The sequence below is a fragment of the Empidonax traillii genome, unplaced genomic scaffold, assembly GCF_003031625.1.
Source record: "Empidonax traillii isolate 1590-97213 ecotype Southwest subspecies unplaced genomic scaffold, ASM303162v1 scaffold954:size226960, whole genome shotgun sequence".
Lineage (NCBI taxonomy): Eukaryota > Metazoa > Chordata > Aves > Passeriformes > Tyrannidae > Empidonax > Empidonax traillii.
Genome location: NW_020956147.1, coordinates 148,902 through 165,819, shown reverse-complemented (window position 1 = coordinate 165,819; position 16,918 = coordinate 148,902). Strand labels below are relative to the sequence as shown.

Genomic DNA, 16,918 nt, shown 5'->3' with positions numbered 1-16,918 from the left:
TTGGGAAGGAAGGGAGAAAGCATGAGCGTTGAAAGCACAAAATTTGGGAGGTATGGCAGGAATAAGACAGGTTTTTCCCCTCCACCTCCTCAGATCCGTAGCAAAAGTAACCCGGGCCTCATTCAGGATACATTTAGTGCACCACAACCTCCCTTGATTTGCGGAGCCCTAAATGTTGTGCAGTGAAAGTGCAGAAATCGCCCATCTGTAGATTTGCTGCGGTGCACACGTGGACCCGCTCTCCTGGCCGGGCCATGAGCCCTGAACTGATGAGCTGAGTGTTCCCATCAGCCCGGGAGCTGCCGGGGAGCTGCTCCCGCCCCAGCCTGCACGGAGCTGCTGCTCCCCCGCGGCCCCTGCGGTTCGGGGATGAGGAACTGCGACACTTCGCAGCTCCCCTCGCAGTCACGTTGGGAGGCTGTGGCCCAAGGAGGAACTCGCTCAACGCATCCCAGGTCACTGCCCCGGCTCCCGGCCCTGCCCACTGCCTGCTCTGCCGCTGTGCTGCTCCTCTCCTAGTGCAGAAATGGCCTGGCTGATCGCTGAGACAAACGGGATCCAGAGACACCAGATCTCCTCCTGGGCTCGCTCACTGAGCTGTCCCAGGTTGCTGCAGGTCCCCCACGTCCTGTTTGCCACCTCTGAGAATTTCCCCTTTTTCTGGCACTGAGGTCAGGGCTCTTGGAGTGCCTTTGGGATCGTCTGAGATCTCTTGCAAGCTTTCCTAAAGAGTGGGTTCTGAGGAATATCAACCCCATGCAGTGACAGATTTGCTGCAGAGAAGGGACGGGTTAGGCCACCTTGCCTGGCTTGTCTCAGGTGAAGGGCAGCAGGAGAGGATGTGGCTTGAGATGCTGCAATGTTTTTGATGTGCTGAGCTCTCCACATAACCTGTGCTGCAGGGTAGATCCTCTAAATTGTAGGGCACAGCAAAGCAAACCTGTCCACAGCCAAAGTGATTTCAAAGCAATCGAGCCTTAGTTCTGCTCTCCCATCGCTGTACATGCTGATTTATCTCAGAGCTGCGTTTGTGTGGGGAAAAATATGGCAGAAAGATGCATGGAAGTGACTGGAGAGCAAGAAAAACACAGCAAAAGGCTCTTTCATCATCTACAGCAAGAACAGGGGAGGGAGCAGATGAAATCTGAGTTCCGGGGCGGGTGAGAAACGCTTCCCTCCCTGAGCTCAGAAATACTCCTGGCAGTGCAGGGGAGAAGGGCTCCAGTTGGGAGAGGGCTATACATTCCAGATCATTTTCTTCTTGAGCAACTTAAACTTGGCAAGTGACTGGGTTTTTTTTTGAGTTTATGCAAAACTATTCCACAGACTAATTGTTTTAATTGAGCCAAAGACTTTTAACTGCACACTTGGCAGGTGCAGGAGTTTGGGTCGAGTCTGCCATGAAAATCTCTCCCTCTGCCCTGCAACCTCTAATGCTGGGCTTGTACTTTTCTCTCAGTCTTTCTGTGCCATTCAGAAAGAGTTTTGATGGGTTTACCCACATGGAATAATTTAACTGCACGCCTGCCCAGCTGCAGGAGAACTCTGCAGTGAAGGGGTGAATTCCACTGGCACCTTGGGCACTCCTAAAGGCTCCTGGGGAAACAGGGCATGGTCAGAGGAAAGATGTGGGCAGGATTATCCTGGCCTACACCTGCGCCCTTTGTGGGCATGTCACACAAGGGTGTGTATTAAAGTTGTTTTCAGAGTTTTTAACCCAAACCTTGTGGATATAAAGATATTACATGGAACCAGCTCAGGACTGTAAGTCGTCCTTCCCCACCATGCATGACTTACATCCCATAGGATACTGCTGAGCCACCACAACAGGTCTAGAACACCTTTAATTTATTCACAAAAGGTTTTGTATCTTGAAGGGAATTAGATCACTTACTGAGGAAGAGAGAGGCAATTCTCGTTGCGTTCTTCCAATAATCTGTTTAATACCTGGAGTGAGCAGTGGCCTGGCTGGCTCCATTAGTGCCCTCTGGAGCAATTCCCAAAGGTCTTTCGTGGAGGAAAAAGAGCAGCAAACCTTTATGAGTTCATTTCCACACTCAGCTTAATATTCAGCAAACAGCAAACTTCCAGAAGATGATTTGGAACCAGGGAAACTCCCCACATTTGTGTTTGCACTAATTATAAATAGCTGATAAGGTTTTTATTGTGCCACCCCAGGTACTCCAAATGCTGTGTTCTGTGGGGTTAACCCCCACATTTGGATTAATTTACGTTGTGTTTGGGGTTTTTAGTGCCTCAAATTAATTCAGAAAAGTGTCCATCTCATCAGCAGCAAGCTGCCCGTGCAGGGACTTCCTCCCAATAACAAACGGTGTGGTTTCAAACTGGTTTAATTGTTTCACTTCCACTTTACTTGGGGACAATAATTAAAGCAAATACACTTGCTAAAGCCTGGCTGTTAATGAAAAAAAAGCACATTTTGTGGAGCTGCTGCCTTGGTTCTGTGCAAACATATTTATCCTTGTGTTCTGGCCCCAAGAGAGGCCACCTGAGGGACATCCAGTGAGAGCTTGGCCTTACCCAGGGAGGTGCCAACCAGAGCTGTGTCCCTCCAGGAGGGGAGGACTGGTGTGTTGGTGTTGCCATGGCAAAGGGTGGGGTTGGCTTTGCAGAGCAATCGCTGGTTCTTGTCATTTGTGAACTGGAGGCGTTCGCTCTGGCCCTGGAACGTGGCCTGCAGGGTCTCAGACCAAGAACATGTTTCCCTTCTGGGCAAGTTTAAATGTCTGCTTGGCCTTTTGAGGTCACCCAGAGGGGTGACCCTTCCTGGCAAGAGGGCATTGACTCCCAGGGCAAACTCCCAATCTGCAGATTGAAAAAAAGTGGCCAATAAATCACAAAGATTCGAGGTATGGCAACTTCCCACGTGTCTGCCCCTCAAATGCAGTTTGGAACAAAACCATCTGGAATTTCCAAGGCAGAAATGATGATGTTCCCTCATAGCCTGGGCCCTGTTCAGGACACATTTGTAATGTATAACAACTTTCTGATACACAACAGCAAAAACCTGTTAGAAATGTTTTATAATTGGGATATTTTGATGATGCTGCTTCATTTTCCCTTCAAGATCTGTGTGCAAATGCACATCTTCTGCCTCAGCATGAGCTTAAATCACATTGTCCCCACTGACACTCCAAGTGTCCAGTGCTGACTCCCACTTGCAAGTGAACACTGGAAAAGCCTTTTCCAAGCCTGGGACATAGTTTTTGCTGCTAAGAGGAGGATGGTTAGTCTGAAGCAAACCTAAGACACAACAAAACAGTGCAACTGCTTAGATTTTAGGGCCTTGGGGTTTCACTCAGAGGCTTTAAGGAGATGCTGAGAGCCCTGTGTAGTTTCTCTGCACCACTGTGGATTTTACCTGAACAGGATGTGGTCACTTTGGGTAGTTGCAATGCATGTCTTGAGGATTTCATGCTTTTATTTTAGTTATTGATTCCAGTCCTGTGATGTTCCTGGGGGAAGGACCCAGCTTCTGTTAGTCCTTGCAGCAGATGATTTGCAACCAGGGAAACTCTGGTTTCCCAAAACTTCTAAGAAGAGTTTTGCTGGTGTGTGAGAGTGTTATTTGGTGCAGTGTTACAATCAAGAGCAGCAAAGGGGAGGGTTGCAGCCCGAAGTGAGGACTGAGCTGACACTCTGAGAAGGTGAGATTTGCTGGGGGAAGGGCATTTATAGCCATTTTTGCAGGAAGCAGGCTTTATTTCCTTCAGCTCTCTCCTTCCTGGACTTACAGAAGGCTTTCCTCTTGATTTCAGCTCCCATCTGCTCAGGAGGAGCAGGTCTAGAGCACATGAATGTACAACCTCCTGGCAGAGCATCTGTCATTCTGTTTTTCCCTGTAACACATCAGTGCCTGAAGTTCTTTTCCAGCCCCTCCTGAGCTGCCTCCTTTGGCCTCTCCTGCTGGGCTTTGCCTGAGCACTTACAGAGACACTCTAGGATGTCCCACCTGAGTGCAAACATGCACCAGCAGGAAAAATAAAGGAGCCAAGGGAGCCCTAACTTCAGATTTCTAGATATTTGTGGGCTTGCTAAACATCTAAAGCTGCAGGAGCTTGGTGTTGGTGGGTGGATGTGCATGGCTCACCTGGAAAAGGCAGGTCTAATATGTTAAGCTCAGCTCTACAGTTTGATTTGAAGCCAATTCTCCTTCAAAATGTAAGATTCTCTTCAGATCTTTCCTTTCTGAGTTGAACAGCAGGGTCTGTGCCTCCCTTTTGCTCTCCTGCACGTGGACACAAGTGCCCAGTGCACACTGGCACCTAAAAGGAGCTGCCTGCAGGGATGCAGAGCTGTGCCACACGTCCCTGGGTGACACCTCAGAACACCTTCTGAGCAAACAAAGGGTTTTGGATGAGGCTGTGAGAGCGCATTTATAGCTTGTTTGGAAATACAGACCGAAATATCAGCCCACAAACGTTCTCTGCCTCCTTCTGGGAACCATTTGCCTGCTGGTGGACCCAAGTCTTTGGTGACCTGGCACAGGACAAGGGCTGATCTCCCCTGCTGAGCTCCAAATACCAAAGCCTGCAGAACTGTGAATGCATTTGCTGCTTGTTTTCTCTCTTCCTCTCATTACCCAGGCCACATAATTGCTGATGCATATCTGCAGCCAGTAACACCCATCGAGAAACCTGTCTCTTGTAGTAAAGCCACAAACGTTCCCTCCCTCCTCCCCCACCTCTGCTACCAGAAGCTTTTCCTTTAGCTCTGAGGCAGAGCCCCGAACAAAAGGGGTGTACCTTGGTCCTAAAGGCACTTCAGTATCTCCTGAGGGACCTTCTGCTCCTCCAAAGAGCACCAAAGGCAAAATTTGGCAATTAGGAGCATCAGTATCTCAGCTTTTGCTTCTCTTCACCATCAATCTGATGCTGGAGAGAAAATGACCCTCTTCATGTGGATCCAACATTCTTTCTTTTCCTGACTTTTTTCCTAAAATTCAGTAAGAAACACAGCTCCACAGAGGCTCCTGTAGTAAATGTCATGGAGACAATTAAGCTTGTTTATTTATTTGCATATATCTTGTTCCAGCACAGACTGAGAGCTCAACCAGAGCTGTGAAGGACTAAGAAACAATTAAAAACCCCTTATAAATAGCCCCTCCCCAGGCTGGCAAAGCTGCACACCCAGGAACTGAACGTTATTCTGGCCCCCACTTGTCATTCAAGAGAGGGAGAGAAAATATCATAACGGGCAGCAAAGCTTTAATTAGTCATTTGCTGATTTCTCATTCAGCAAAAAAACTGCCCTTCTTAATAATGCTGGTTTTGATCTGAGGGGAAGAGATAAATCAGCAAGAATACAGTTTTTTAGGTTGGGTGATGAGTGAAAAGAAGAAACTGGAGTCAGGTTTGGTGGGGTCAGGGGAAGGTGTGGTGAGTTCAGGAAACCGATTTCTGGGTGATGAGAAAATTCCTATTTGAATGGGTTTTATAGCAGCTTTTTCTTAAAAAAAAAAAAAAAAAAAAAAAAAAAAAAAAAAAAAAAAAAAAAAAAAAAAAAAAAAAAATAAGGAGAAGATTAGCAGAGGCAAAAATGCTCTTTTTGCAGCTAAAGGCAGAATTTGGCTCTCTGGTTTCTTCTGAATAACTCTTCTTGTTGCTCCAGGCTTGATTGACTTATAACTGCATCTGAACCAACCTCACATCAGTTCCTTTTTATCAGCCAAAGTGAGACTTCCTGTGCTCCACAGTCTGGTTTCCTGATGTGTTTCCTTTTTCCTTTTAACAGAACAAAGGAAACTGTAACTCCTCCGCTGCTCCTGTTCCAAATCTCCCTGGGACTTCATACGATGTTGAGCATCGAAACATTTGCCTTGTATTTTTTTTTCCCCCCCCGCCCTCTCGGGCTGCCTGGAGTGACAGTGCCCTCTTCATCTCTGCTTGAGCTCTGCACTGCCACGGCTGCAGAGGGGCAATGCTGAAATAAAACCACTCCCAGAGCAGCGGGCAGCCACCCCTGGCAGCTGCTGGGAGCTCTTGGCTCCCAAAGGAAAGCAGAAAGGGAAAAAATCTTTCCCCCAGGACTCCGGTCTGGAGTTTGTTCAAGCAAGTATCAGGTGTTGAGGTCTCAGTGATCTGCACAGGTTTGGTCTGGGTGAACTTGGGGTTTTGACCCTGGGGCTGGGACTTTGTGTCCTGAAATAGGGAGGCCAAGTGGCAGAAATGCTGCCCAGGATGGTCCCAGCCACACAAGGCAGTGCCCTGGCACAGCCTGGAACTGGCAGCCCTGGATGGTTTATTAGGAATTGTTTGCAAACCACCACACTGAGTGGCAATTTCTCTCTTCTCCCATCTGTTTTTCCCTGAGCTGTCACGGGCTGCAGTTCCTTTTCAGTCCTGCCATTCCCACCAGGGACATGCTATGGATGCAAAATCCAAACTCTGCAGTGCAGGAAGGATCCTGTCTCCCTTGGGAAAGTCCTTTTCCCCAGCTGACAGGCATACTGAGACACACCATCCCTCTATAACCTCTGCAGGTCAGGTGCTCCTTCTTTATAGGAATCACAAGTTCTTTTTCACTTGGGTGACAAGAATCACTTGCCTTCTTGTTCTTGGATCAGGACTGAGTAGGTACCTGTAAAAGCCCTTCCAATCCCAACTAAAACCAAACTGGGCAAGTGTGGAGTTAGTGCAGAGTTCAGGGCAAACATGGGACTGATTCTGAGGGATTTACACTGGATATAACCGTTGTTGCCCTCTTACAGAGCTGCCTCTCTGCAGGTTTCACTGAACTGATTTGAGGTTTTTCCTGTGTAATACAAAATCCTGAGCCTTTGCATTCAAAAATGTCATTTTTAATCAAATGATGTTGGGTTGTCCAGCAAAAAGCATCAGAAAATTATATCCCTTCTGTAAAATCCTGGGGAAAACTGAGGAAGTTTGGATAGTGCGTTTTCTGGTGTGTTCTGTTTATGGAACAATTTCTATTCTATTTCTAATTCGATTTCCATCAAAATTCCATGGATTTAATCCCTATTAAAGTCAGAGGATTTGTCCATGAGGGTCGTGTTGCAGATCAGCCTTCAGGACTGACTCCTGATTAGAACCAGAAGTCGTGACTGGTGTGATTAATTCCTTGTATTATGGGAGTTGTCCCCAGAGGCTCCACCAAGAGGAGCATGGCACGTACATGGAATAAGAGCCCAAAATCTGAGCAGGCAAAGGAAGAAAACAAGGGGGAGATGAAACGCAGGAAGCATCTGGTCACTCAGCAAGTCACCACCAGAGATGTAAAGAGGCTGTTCACAAGTCTCTGGAATTAGAACTGGCCAGGGGTTGGTGGACTTTGAACACTCCTCGTGGTTTTACCACTGATACACAGAAAAATCCCTAGAGCCAGAAATTATTGACACAGGTACAAGCTCAGGAGGGGACAGGTCATCTGAAAATCGATCCCAAATGACTGGAAGTTACTGAGAGCAGATATCCCAGTTGCTGGGGTGTGTTTGAGGCACACTGAGGATCCAGAGCCCTCGTGCTCCTCCAGGCACAGTTTGCTCCATCAGGGATAATTTTGCTGCTGCTGCCCCTCCTAACCCCAAACTTGTTCTCATAATTCACAAGCCATGAGTCGTAGCAGCCTTCCTTAATTAGATCTAATATGCACATGTATATCTTTCCACAGCACAAATATTTATATTCTGGTGATATTTCTAAACTAATACATCTGACTTCATTAGAACCCACCAGGCTCTAAAACAAGCCCTGTTAGGCAAGAACTGGCAGTATCATCCTGCAAATATTACAAGAATTGTCTGTAACAGGACAGGAGAAAGAATGATCTCAAGGGAGGAGCTGATGCACAGAGCAAAGCAAAGTCTCTGATCAGGCTCTGGGGTGCTTTCAGCTGCACCTATTTCTCCTGAATCCCTTTTTTTTTCCCCAGAGCAGTGCTCGTGGAAATGCTGTGTGTGTGTGTGTTTTACCCCGGCGCGGGTGGATTCAGACGGTGCTTGAAATCTGAGCCGTCTCTGGAAAGCCGGAGGGAGCCTCGGCTGCCGCTGCCATGGCCCGGGGCCAGCCCGGCTCCTGCTGCTCCTCCAGCCCCTCTGCACAGCCCACAGGACACCTTTGTGTCCTGCAGAAAGGAGCAGGGACAGGTCCAGACTGAAAAGCAGCCAGGGCTGCTCACCCAGAGAGATTTTACAGAGGGAGAGGTAGAACAGCACTTTGCCACGGTACCTCCCAGTCCTTTTTCTTCTGAAAAGCATCTCCATCCTCTCCTTGGCAACGAGACCAGGCCCTCTGTGTTGTGGGTAGGGTTTTACAGGATTACAGAATCACAGAACGTGCTGAGCTGGAAGGGTCCCCCAAGGATCATCGAGTCCAGCTGCTGGCCCTGCACAGGCCCATCCCCAAGAGTCCCACCACATGCCTGACAGTCTCATCCAAATGCCTCTTGAGCTGCCATTGCCCAGAGAATCAGTAACATACCGCCGTGGAAATGACAAATGAACACCAAGAGCGATAAAAGGGACATGGCAGTTGTGAGCAGTTGGTAAGCAAATTGTTTGAACAGTCAGGTTTAGTCTCAGTTCTACCACTGCCTAATCCATTCAACCTAGAGGACATTTTTTGGGTGACTTAACACTTTCATGGAAGGCTGTGTAAAACAGTTACCCAACAGGCATCCCCACAGGACCCTTTTTTTTTTTGGTAGGAAAAGTGTATATTCCACATTTAATTCTGAGTCCCAGCACACTCCTGCCTGGGACATCCTGTCAGTGCTACAGATGAAAACAGTTTCTGTCCCCTTTACTGGGTCCCACAGGGCATCCCAAACCCAGCTCCACAGTCACAGGAATCCTTTCCCCCTCACAGCACTTCCAGAGCAGCAGGCAAAGGTTTCAACAAAGGGATGGAGTTCCTTCCCCTTAGGAAGGGAAAGCAGTGCCTTGAAGTTCAAGCTTGCCTGCCATAAATCCTCTGGATTTGCACCACAGTGTCCCAGGGCAGACGTGTTCTCATCCTCACAGAACACGGGGTGGTCACTAATGGATGGAATAAGCTTGCAGTGAGCTCCCTGCTCCTCAGCTTTGGTATTCCCATATGTCATCTCTGCTTCAGGAAGGATGTAATTATGGTGGATCGTGAGTGTTACGAGTTATTTGTGCTCCAGCAGCGCCTGGAGACCAGCGTGGGCTCTGCCGTGCTGAGGAGCCTGTGTAACAAGAGAGTCTTCTTCAAAATTCCTGAGCAGTGAAGAAAGGTTATGGCACTTAATCTGAACTCCAGAGTGGGAGCAATTCTTGGGCTCCATGTCTGCTGTCAGACATGAGCATGCACAATCATTCACTTCCCAAAATCTCCAAGGTTTCTGTGAAGGATGGATTTTCTTCCCACCCCCACTGCTCCCCACTGAAAAGGCCTTCTGTAACTTCTTCATTCTGAGGTTTGGATACTTTCTTCTGATTTTGGGCTGACATTTGCTCATGCCTGATTCATACTTTTCTCATGCCAGCACTACTGGCCTTAGCAGCGCTTTCCCTTCCCTGACCTTCCATCCCTGGTGTATTTACAGACCACTGCCATACCTCACCCTTTGTTCTGTGGGGATAAACACAAATCTTCTAATCTCCTTCACACCCTCCTCCTCCTCCTGGTTATTCCTTTAGCCCTCAGATGCACCTGCTTCCATGGGAATTTGCCCTTTGGCACGTGAGTCACTGCAGTGGCACAGGCTGTTCTCAGGGTTTGCCATTAGCACACTCTGGAAGATCCCTCCCTGATGCAATCCCAGGATTTGGATGCTTTGGGTTTTTTTAACTTCTGGTGAGTCAGAAAAATCTGTGAGAGGTTAATTCACTCCAGTCTTTGTCTCAGACTAGTTCAGTCAGCTGTTCTGCCACTATGTGAGGTCAGGCACTTCAGCTCTCTGTGCTTCAGTTCCTCACCCACAGGAGTAAATAATTCCTCCCTTCCCTCCCTGCCCTCTGGGAGTGACTCTGGCTCAGGTACAGTGACCTCAGTGCAGGCATGACCTGCAGTGCCATGTAATGAGCAGTCAGACCCCCAGTTCCTACCATTCTGTTCTTTATGAACACTCCCCAACCTTCCACCCTGTTCCTGAGATGTGGGTGTAGTTACCAACCTTTGGGTCTTGCAGAACTTTGTAATGGGGGTTTGCAGAACTGCAGGGATGTTTTCCCTTAGACCAAGGGCCGTTCTGAGCTGTCCAGAGGAGCAGGAAGGGTGTGAAATGCACAGTTTTGCAGTTTTGCAGCAGTGCCCTGGTGAGAGAGGCCAGCAAAGTCCGTGCCTGTGGAGCTGCTCCATTGATTCACACTCACAGCACACACACAGAGCCAAAACTGCAACTAGGCCTAAATACCAGATGGCTTCTTACATAAGCCAAACTTTTACGTGTTTTAAAAGCCAGCAGCCAGTGCAGGCTCAGGCCCTGCTCTGATTGTCCCTTTCTTCCACCCGTTTCTTACCCTTTTGCAGCTCGGTCGTTTCAAAACTACCAGCTGCAGCCTTCCAAAAATAAAAAAGGGTTCATTAATCACCATAACCCCAAGCCACAGAAACTCTGCCTGGTGAGCAGCACTTTGCTCCCCACGTGCTGTTCTGTGCCAGCCTGAAGGAGCTGAAAGGGTCAGGGAAAAATGTGTGTGCTGGGAAAGGTGTGTGGGTACCAGCACAGGGGGGGTAACGTGCAGGGAACAGGGCAGGGGAGCAAAGGAACAGAAAGAAATCCCTCCAAGTCCTGACAAACGTTTTCCCAAGTGCTTCCCAGGTCTTTCCTCACCCAGGTAGTGACCACAGCTGTTTTCATGGCCCAAGGACTCAGCTCTGCAAGGACAGCCCTCCCTTGCTGAGATGAACCTCATCAGGAGGAAGGTGTGTGCTGTTTTCACACAAGAACCACCCTCTGATTCCCATCCCTGTCTCCAGATGTGCCTTCCCAAGGCTCCTCCAATGGTACCTGAGTGTTTGGTGCATGTACAAGGAGCTCTGTCTGGTCAGAGTGTCTGATACAGGTGGTGTTTGTCCCCACAGGGCTCAGGGAGTGTGCAAGACACTGAGTAAACAAAGGGCTTGGGAGTGTCATCAGCTACAGGAGATGAAAGGAAGGTGGTTGTGCTCTTGCTCTGTATAAATTGCAGGTTAGACTGGGGGGGTTAAACAAACAGTTGAAAAATGGATCTGTCTCAGGCAATGCTAATTTTATATTAATCACGGAGTCACAGGATTGTTTGGGTTGGAAAGGACCTCAGAGATCATCTCATTCCACTCCCTGCCATGGGCGGGGACACCTTCCACTAGCCCAGGTCGCTCCAATTCCCATCCATCCCGGCCTTGGACACTTCCAGGGATCCAGGGGCAGCCACAGCTTCTCTGAGCAACCTGTGCCAGGGCCTGCCCACTCTCACAGCCAAGAATTCCTTCCCAATATCCCATCTAACCCAGCCCTCTGGCAGTGGGAAGCCATTCCCCCTTGAGCTATCACCCCATGCCCTTGTGAAAGTCCCTCTCCAGTTTTCTTTCTTCATTTTGTGGGACAAGCCCTTGTTATTCCTCTGAATCTCTCTGTGACCAAACCCAGTTCTGCAGGGGCAGGGATTCATGGAGCTACATTCCTGATGATATCTCACTGATAAGCACTGATAAGAGGGGCAGGATGCCCAGCTCCCACCCCAGGGAGAGTCCTACAAAGGATAGTTTTGCTGTAAGAGTAACAAAAAAAAGAACAAACCAAAAAAACCCCGACAAAACCAAACATGCCATGTTGTGCTTAAAACATGAGATCGTGATCCAGGACACTTGACTTCCATTCCTGGCTCTGCCAGCGACTTTCTTTCCAACCTCAAGAAGCCAACGAACTCTCAGGCAGGACTGGTCACTCCCTGTTTCTCTCTTTCCTGGATTCCTCGAGCTGTTTGGAATAGGAGCCATCCCCCAGAGTGTGTTCACCCCGGGGGCAGCTCGAGGTTTGCTCATCCTGAGTCAGGTGGTGGAGTATTTCCCCAGGAATCGTGTCCAAGGTGTGCACTTGGTTCTTCCCTCTTTGTTAGGACTTAGTTAATGGGTTATGGAGATAAGGAGACTTCTAGAAGAGAAACACGTTCAGAAACATTTTCAGAAACCTGACATTATCTGTAACAAAGTTTTCTTAGCATCTAAGATCATAGCCAGGCATCTATTATTTAGTGAGAAGATAAAGAGGAGAGATCTCCCATCTGGTATCTCCTCTGCTCAGCAGATAATAATCAGTTCACATGTCCCTCTTGCCAGAACTCTAGACTTTGTGAAGAATGAAAGCCTGCAAGTGGAGCCTTTATTCCTCCTCCTCCTCACCCAGTAACCCTTAGCAAACCTGTTTCTGTGCCTTGATTTTCCTAATTGTAAAATAATCACGGGTAATGCTCTTCTGAGGTGAGGCTGAGCACTGACCAATCTCCACAAAGAGCTCTGTGGATAAAGGATGTACAGGTGCCTAAAATGCCAGAAGACAATCACTCTGAAATCAAGTCCAAAGCAGCTGCATGAAGAGCTGGGGTTTTGCAACCAGCACAGACGTTATTTATAGGGTATAAATTGTTCTAGTACTCCTGAAACACAGCAAGAAACAGGCTCTGCTGTGCATCCCCTCCAGCCCCAAGGGGCTGCATTAAGAGAACCCTCATGAGACACCTCGTGCTGAGCTGGTGCAGCCCCAGCCCTTCAGGCTGAGCAGGGAGGGGGGAATCCCATGGAGGGAGGGCAGTGGCACTGCCTGCTCAGTCCATCCCTTCTCGATCTGCAGCCCTGGCAATGGAACATTCAGAGCTCAGGTTGGCTCTGGTTGCTCTTGCTGAGCCAGAAAGGTGTGGAAGGTGGTGTGGAAGGTGTTTCGGGGAAGCCCTGATGGTGTGATGAGCAGCGTGTGAGGAGCCCCAGCTCGCTCTGCCTCTCCCCTCGCCCTCAGCGCCGCGATTGTGCGATCTGGGGCTGCCGGGACAGGTGCAAATCTGCTCCCACATCACAAATTGTCGTTCGAGGCGGCGACAGCGAGGAGCAGCTCTTGTCTCTCAATGCTCTATAGAAGAGGGAGCTGCTCTGCAGGCACCTGACGGGCCGGGGGCTGCTCCCATTGTCTGCCCCCGCAGCCATTTGGGCCTGGCGAGCCGATCCTTCAAAGACAAAGGGGCGAAATAATGCGGTTTAAATGAGTATTTTGCTTTCTGAGCAAGCTCCGAGCCCTCCCCTGCTCGGCGGAGCTCTGGAGCTTGGGCGGTGCAGGAGTGGAAACCCCGGGCGGGGGTGCAGGAGGCTGATTTTTTTTTTACTCATCTGAATAAAAAAAGGATGCACAAGGTGAATAGAAAGGTGCAAAAGGCAAATAAAAAGATGCACGAGCTAAACAAAGAGATGCAGAAGGTAAATAAAAAGAGGAACAAGTTCTATAAATAAGATGCACAGGGTGAATAAAAAGATGCAGAAAGTAAATAAAAAGTGCAGAAAGAGTATAGAAGATGCACAAGCTGAACAAATAGATACAGAAGGTAAATAAAAATGCACAGGAGTTATATAAAAAGTTGAAGAAGGTAAATAAAAAAGATGAACAGGTTCTATAAAAAGGATGCACAAGGTAAATAAAAATATACAAAAGTTACATAAAAATATGCAGAAGGCCAATAAAAATACACACAAGTTCCATAAAAAAGATGCAGAAGGTAAATAAAAAGATGAACACATTCTATAAAAAGGATACACAAGGTAAATAAAAAGATGCAGAAGGTAAAAAGGTGCAGAAGGTGCGTAGAAGATGCACAAGTTAAAAAGATCTACGAGGTAAATAAAAATATACACAAGTTCTATCAAAAGGTTGCAGAAGGTAAATAAAAGGATGCAGAAGGTAAATAAAAAGATGCAGAAGGTGTGTAGGGGATGCACAAGGTAAATAAAAATATACACAAGCTATATAAAAAGATGCAGAAGGTAAATGAAAAGTTAAGCCAGATAGATAACCTGAAGCACAGAAGAGCTGAGCTCCTGGCACAGTCCCTGCTCCTCTGGGCACAGATCAGTGTGGGTTGGGAAAGAGCTGCTTATCTCACTCAACCAAGGCACAGAAAGGGCCTCCTTAGCGCAGGGGCTGAGAAAGGTGCTGTGGAGTCCAGGTTTGCTCTCTCTGGTCATGTCTTAATGGAGGAAGGAGGCTGGGGAAGGGACTGGAGCACAAGTGCTGCGAGGAGAGGCTGAGGGAGCTGGGGGTGTTGAGCCTGGAGAGGAGGAGGCTCAGGGGAGACCTCAACACTCTCTGCAACTCCCTGACAGGAGGGGGGAGCCAGGTGGGGGTTGGTCTCTTCTCCCAGGAACCAGCAGCAGGACAAGAGGGTCTCAAGCTGTGCCAGGGGAGGTTTAGGTTGGATATCAGGAAGAAATTCTTTCCAAGGAGGGTGCTCAGCCATTGGGATGGGCTGCCCAGGGAGGGGTGGATTCTCCATCCCTGGAGATGTTTGAGGACAGCCTGGATGTGGCATCAGTGCCATGGGCTGGGAACCACGGCGGGGTTGGATCAAGGGTTGGACTGGATGATCTCAGAGGTCTTTTCCAGCCTGGTTGATTCTCTGATTCTACGATCAGGGAAAGGTTCTTCCCCCAGAGGGTGGTTGGCACTGAACAGGCTCCCCAGGGCAGTGGGCACAGCCCCAAGGCTGCCAGAGCTGCAGGAGGGTTTGGACAACGCTCTCAGGGCCAGGGTGGGGTTGTTGGGGTGTCTTTGCAGGGCCAGGAGTTCGACTGGATGTTCCTTCCAGCTCAGCACATTCTGGGATTCTCTGGGTGGGAACAGCCAGGCAGGCCAGCTGTGAGCAGGGACCGTGTCACCGAGCTGGGCTCACAGCAAACACTCTGTGTGACACCCTGCACGTGGCAGAGCCCTTCGGGGCTGGACACCACATGGCAAGAGAGGCTTTGGGAAGTCAGGGTATGAAAGGGAAGCAAGAAAAGGGACAGTGTGGGGCCAATCCACTGCTGCAGGACGGGAAGGGGAATGTTGGGTGACACGGCAGTGCTGGGCCCAGCTCTTGTGGTGCTTGGGTTTCATCTGGAAAGCCTTAATTGCATTCTAATTACATAAGAATAGCAGCATTTATCTAATAAATGTGAGTTTCTAAGGATTGCAGCGAAGAGCGAGAAATTAGATCCTAACAAAGATTAAAAATCCTGTTATAAATACAATTCCATGTTTAATTAAGACTATGTTCCATTAAAGCTGTAAAACAAAGCCCTTCATTGCTTGCTGTGTGCATCCTAGTAATGATCATCATCATCCTTAGTTAATAAAAAGTTAAAAACAACAACAGGATGGCTTTAGGGTGTGATTTTAGGCTGTGATGATGGGTGTCAAGGAAGGGTCAGGTAGAATGTGAGATGCCAGCAGAGTCCAGGATGCACAATGACTGTGCCAAGGGCACCCAGGGAGGTTTTTAAACCCTGGAGCAGGGCTGGGCAAACCAGAGAGAGCCAGGGGGTGGCTTGTGCCCCATCAGGTTGTTTGATGGAGAAAGGAACCCTCGTGCAGTGCCCTGTGCCAGCTCCAACCCTGCCTCACCCCAGGGAGGGCTGGGAGTGATCTGACAGGTAGGGGATGCAGAGGAAGCAGTTTGAGAGCCCATCATTGGAAAATTAAAGCTGGCAACCCCCCAGAAAAGCCTTTCTGGGAGATGAGCTCGGAGCTGTTGCTTTGCCCCCCTCTCCCAGCCCGCTCCTTTTCTATTATTCCCTCTATCGCACAGACGATAAAAGGAAGGGGGAGTTGAATCATGTTTATTAATTCTGCACCACAATAGGACACCTGGACCAGCACCTGTCAGAATACCATGCAAATTAGCCCAGGGAAGCTGGTCTCGATCAGCACGACCATAATGAAGCGCTAATAGAAGCGCTAATGATTTGCGGGGCCGGGCTTTGCCGGGGCATCGGCTCACTTGCAGTAATTAATGCGGCCTTCCAGGGCTGCAGCGCTGCTCCCATTCACAGCCACTTCCTGATGCTTTTCTCTCGCTGTTTGTTTTTTAAACAGACAAACCCGGGACTTATTATATTTGCAAACAATGGCATCACGGAGATGCTCTGATTTGCTGCGGAGATAGAGAGGGATGATGTTTGAAAGCTTAAATTAAAGCAGGATTTCCTTCTGTTTTCTCAAAGGAAAGGTTGCCCATTTGCTAATAACTGCCACAGGCTGTAAATGGCCTCAGTGTCATATGATGGATTCTTCTGATTGCTTTTAATCAAGGTTTTCAGATACCATGGGGTGTAAACAGAGAAATGAGCTGAACGTTCATGAGCTGAACAAACCTCAGGAGATGTGACTGAGATAAGAAATAACTGTTCTGCCCATGAAGTAACAGCAGATCTTTTGCTTCTTGAGTTACACTTTTTATCATTATTATTTTAATGTTCTCTGGCTGAGATAGACTGCTCTGCAGAGATGGAAATGTGCTTGAACAGGTTGTGTGAGTGGGTGAAGGGCTCTTTACCCCACAGAGATACTCAGTTGTTAGACTATCTGTGTCCTCTCCCATATTTGGGATGTTGTTTTTTGGTTTTTTTCATCTTCAGGGAAATTTAGGCAATGGGAATGAATCAGAAAAATTCTCTTTACATGTTCAAATCAGAGAGAGATGGCAGAGTTGTGGCTGGGGATATGGAGATGATCTGCCCATGAAAACCATTACTTTCTGCTGAAGGCCTCCCTGGGAGGAAGGGGTAAATGGGAAGGTATTTCAATCCCCTACCTGAGAATAAAGGTCATGGAAATGATTCCCAAAAGAGAATCTCAGGGAAGGATAACCCTGTCTTGAAGAGTGAGCCCTGGGTTCTGAAAAAAAAAAGGCTTTTGGAGGCATCAATTTCTTTGCCCACACGACCCAAAATATGAGAAGAGCGTTTGTCCAGTT

At 48.4% G+C, this 16,918-nt stretch overlaps 1 protein-coding gene across 3 annotated transcripts in view; it reads left to right on the top strand.

Annotated features, from left to right (window-relative positions):
- Nucleotides 1–16,918, top strand: part of FLI1 (Fli-1 proto-oncogene, ETS transcription factor) — a 95,001-nt gene that overhangs the window by 25,712 nt on the left and 52,371 nt on the right. The window lies entirely within an intron of this gene.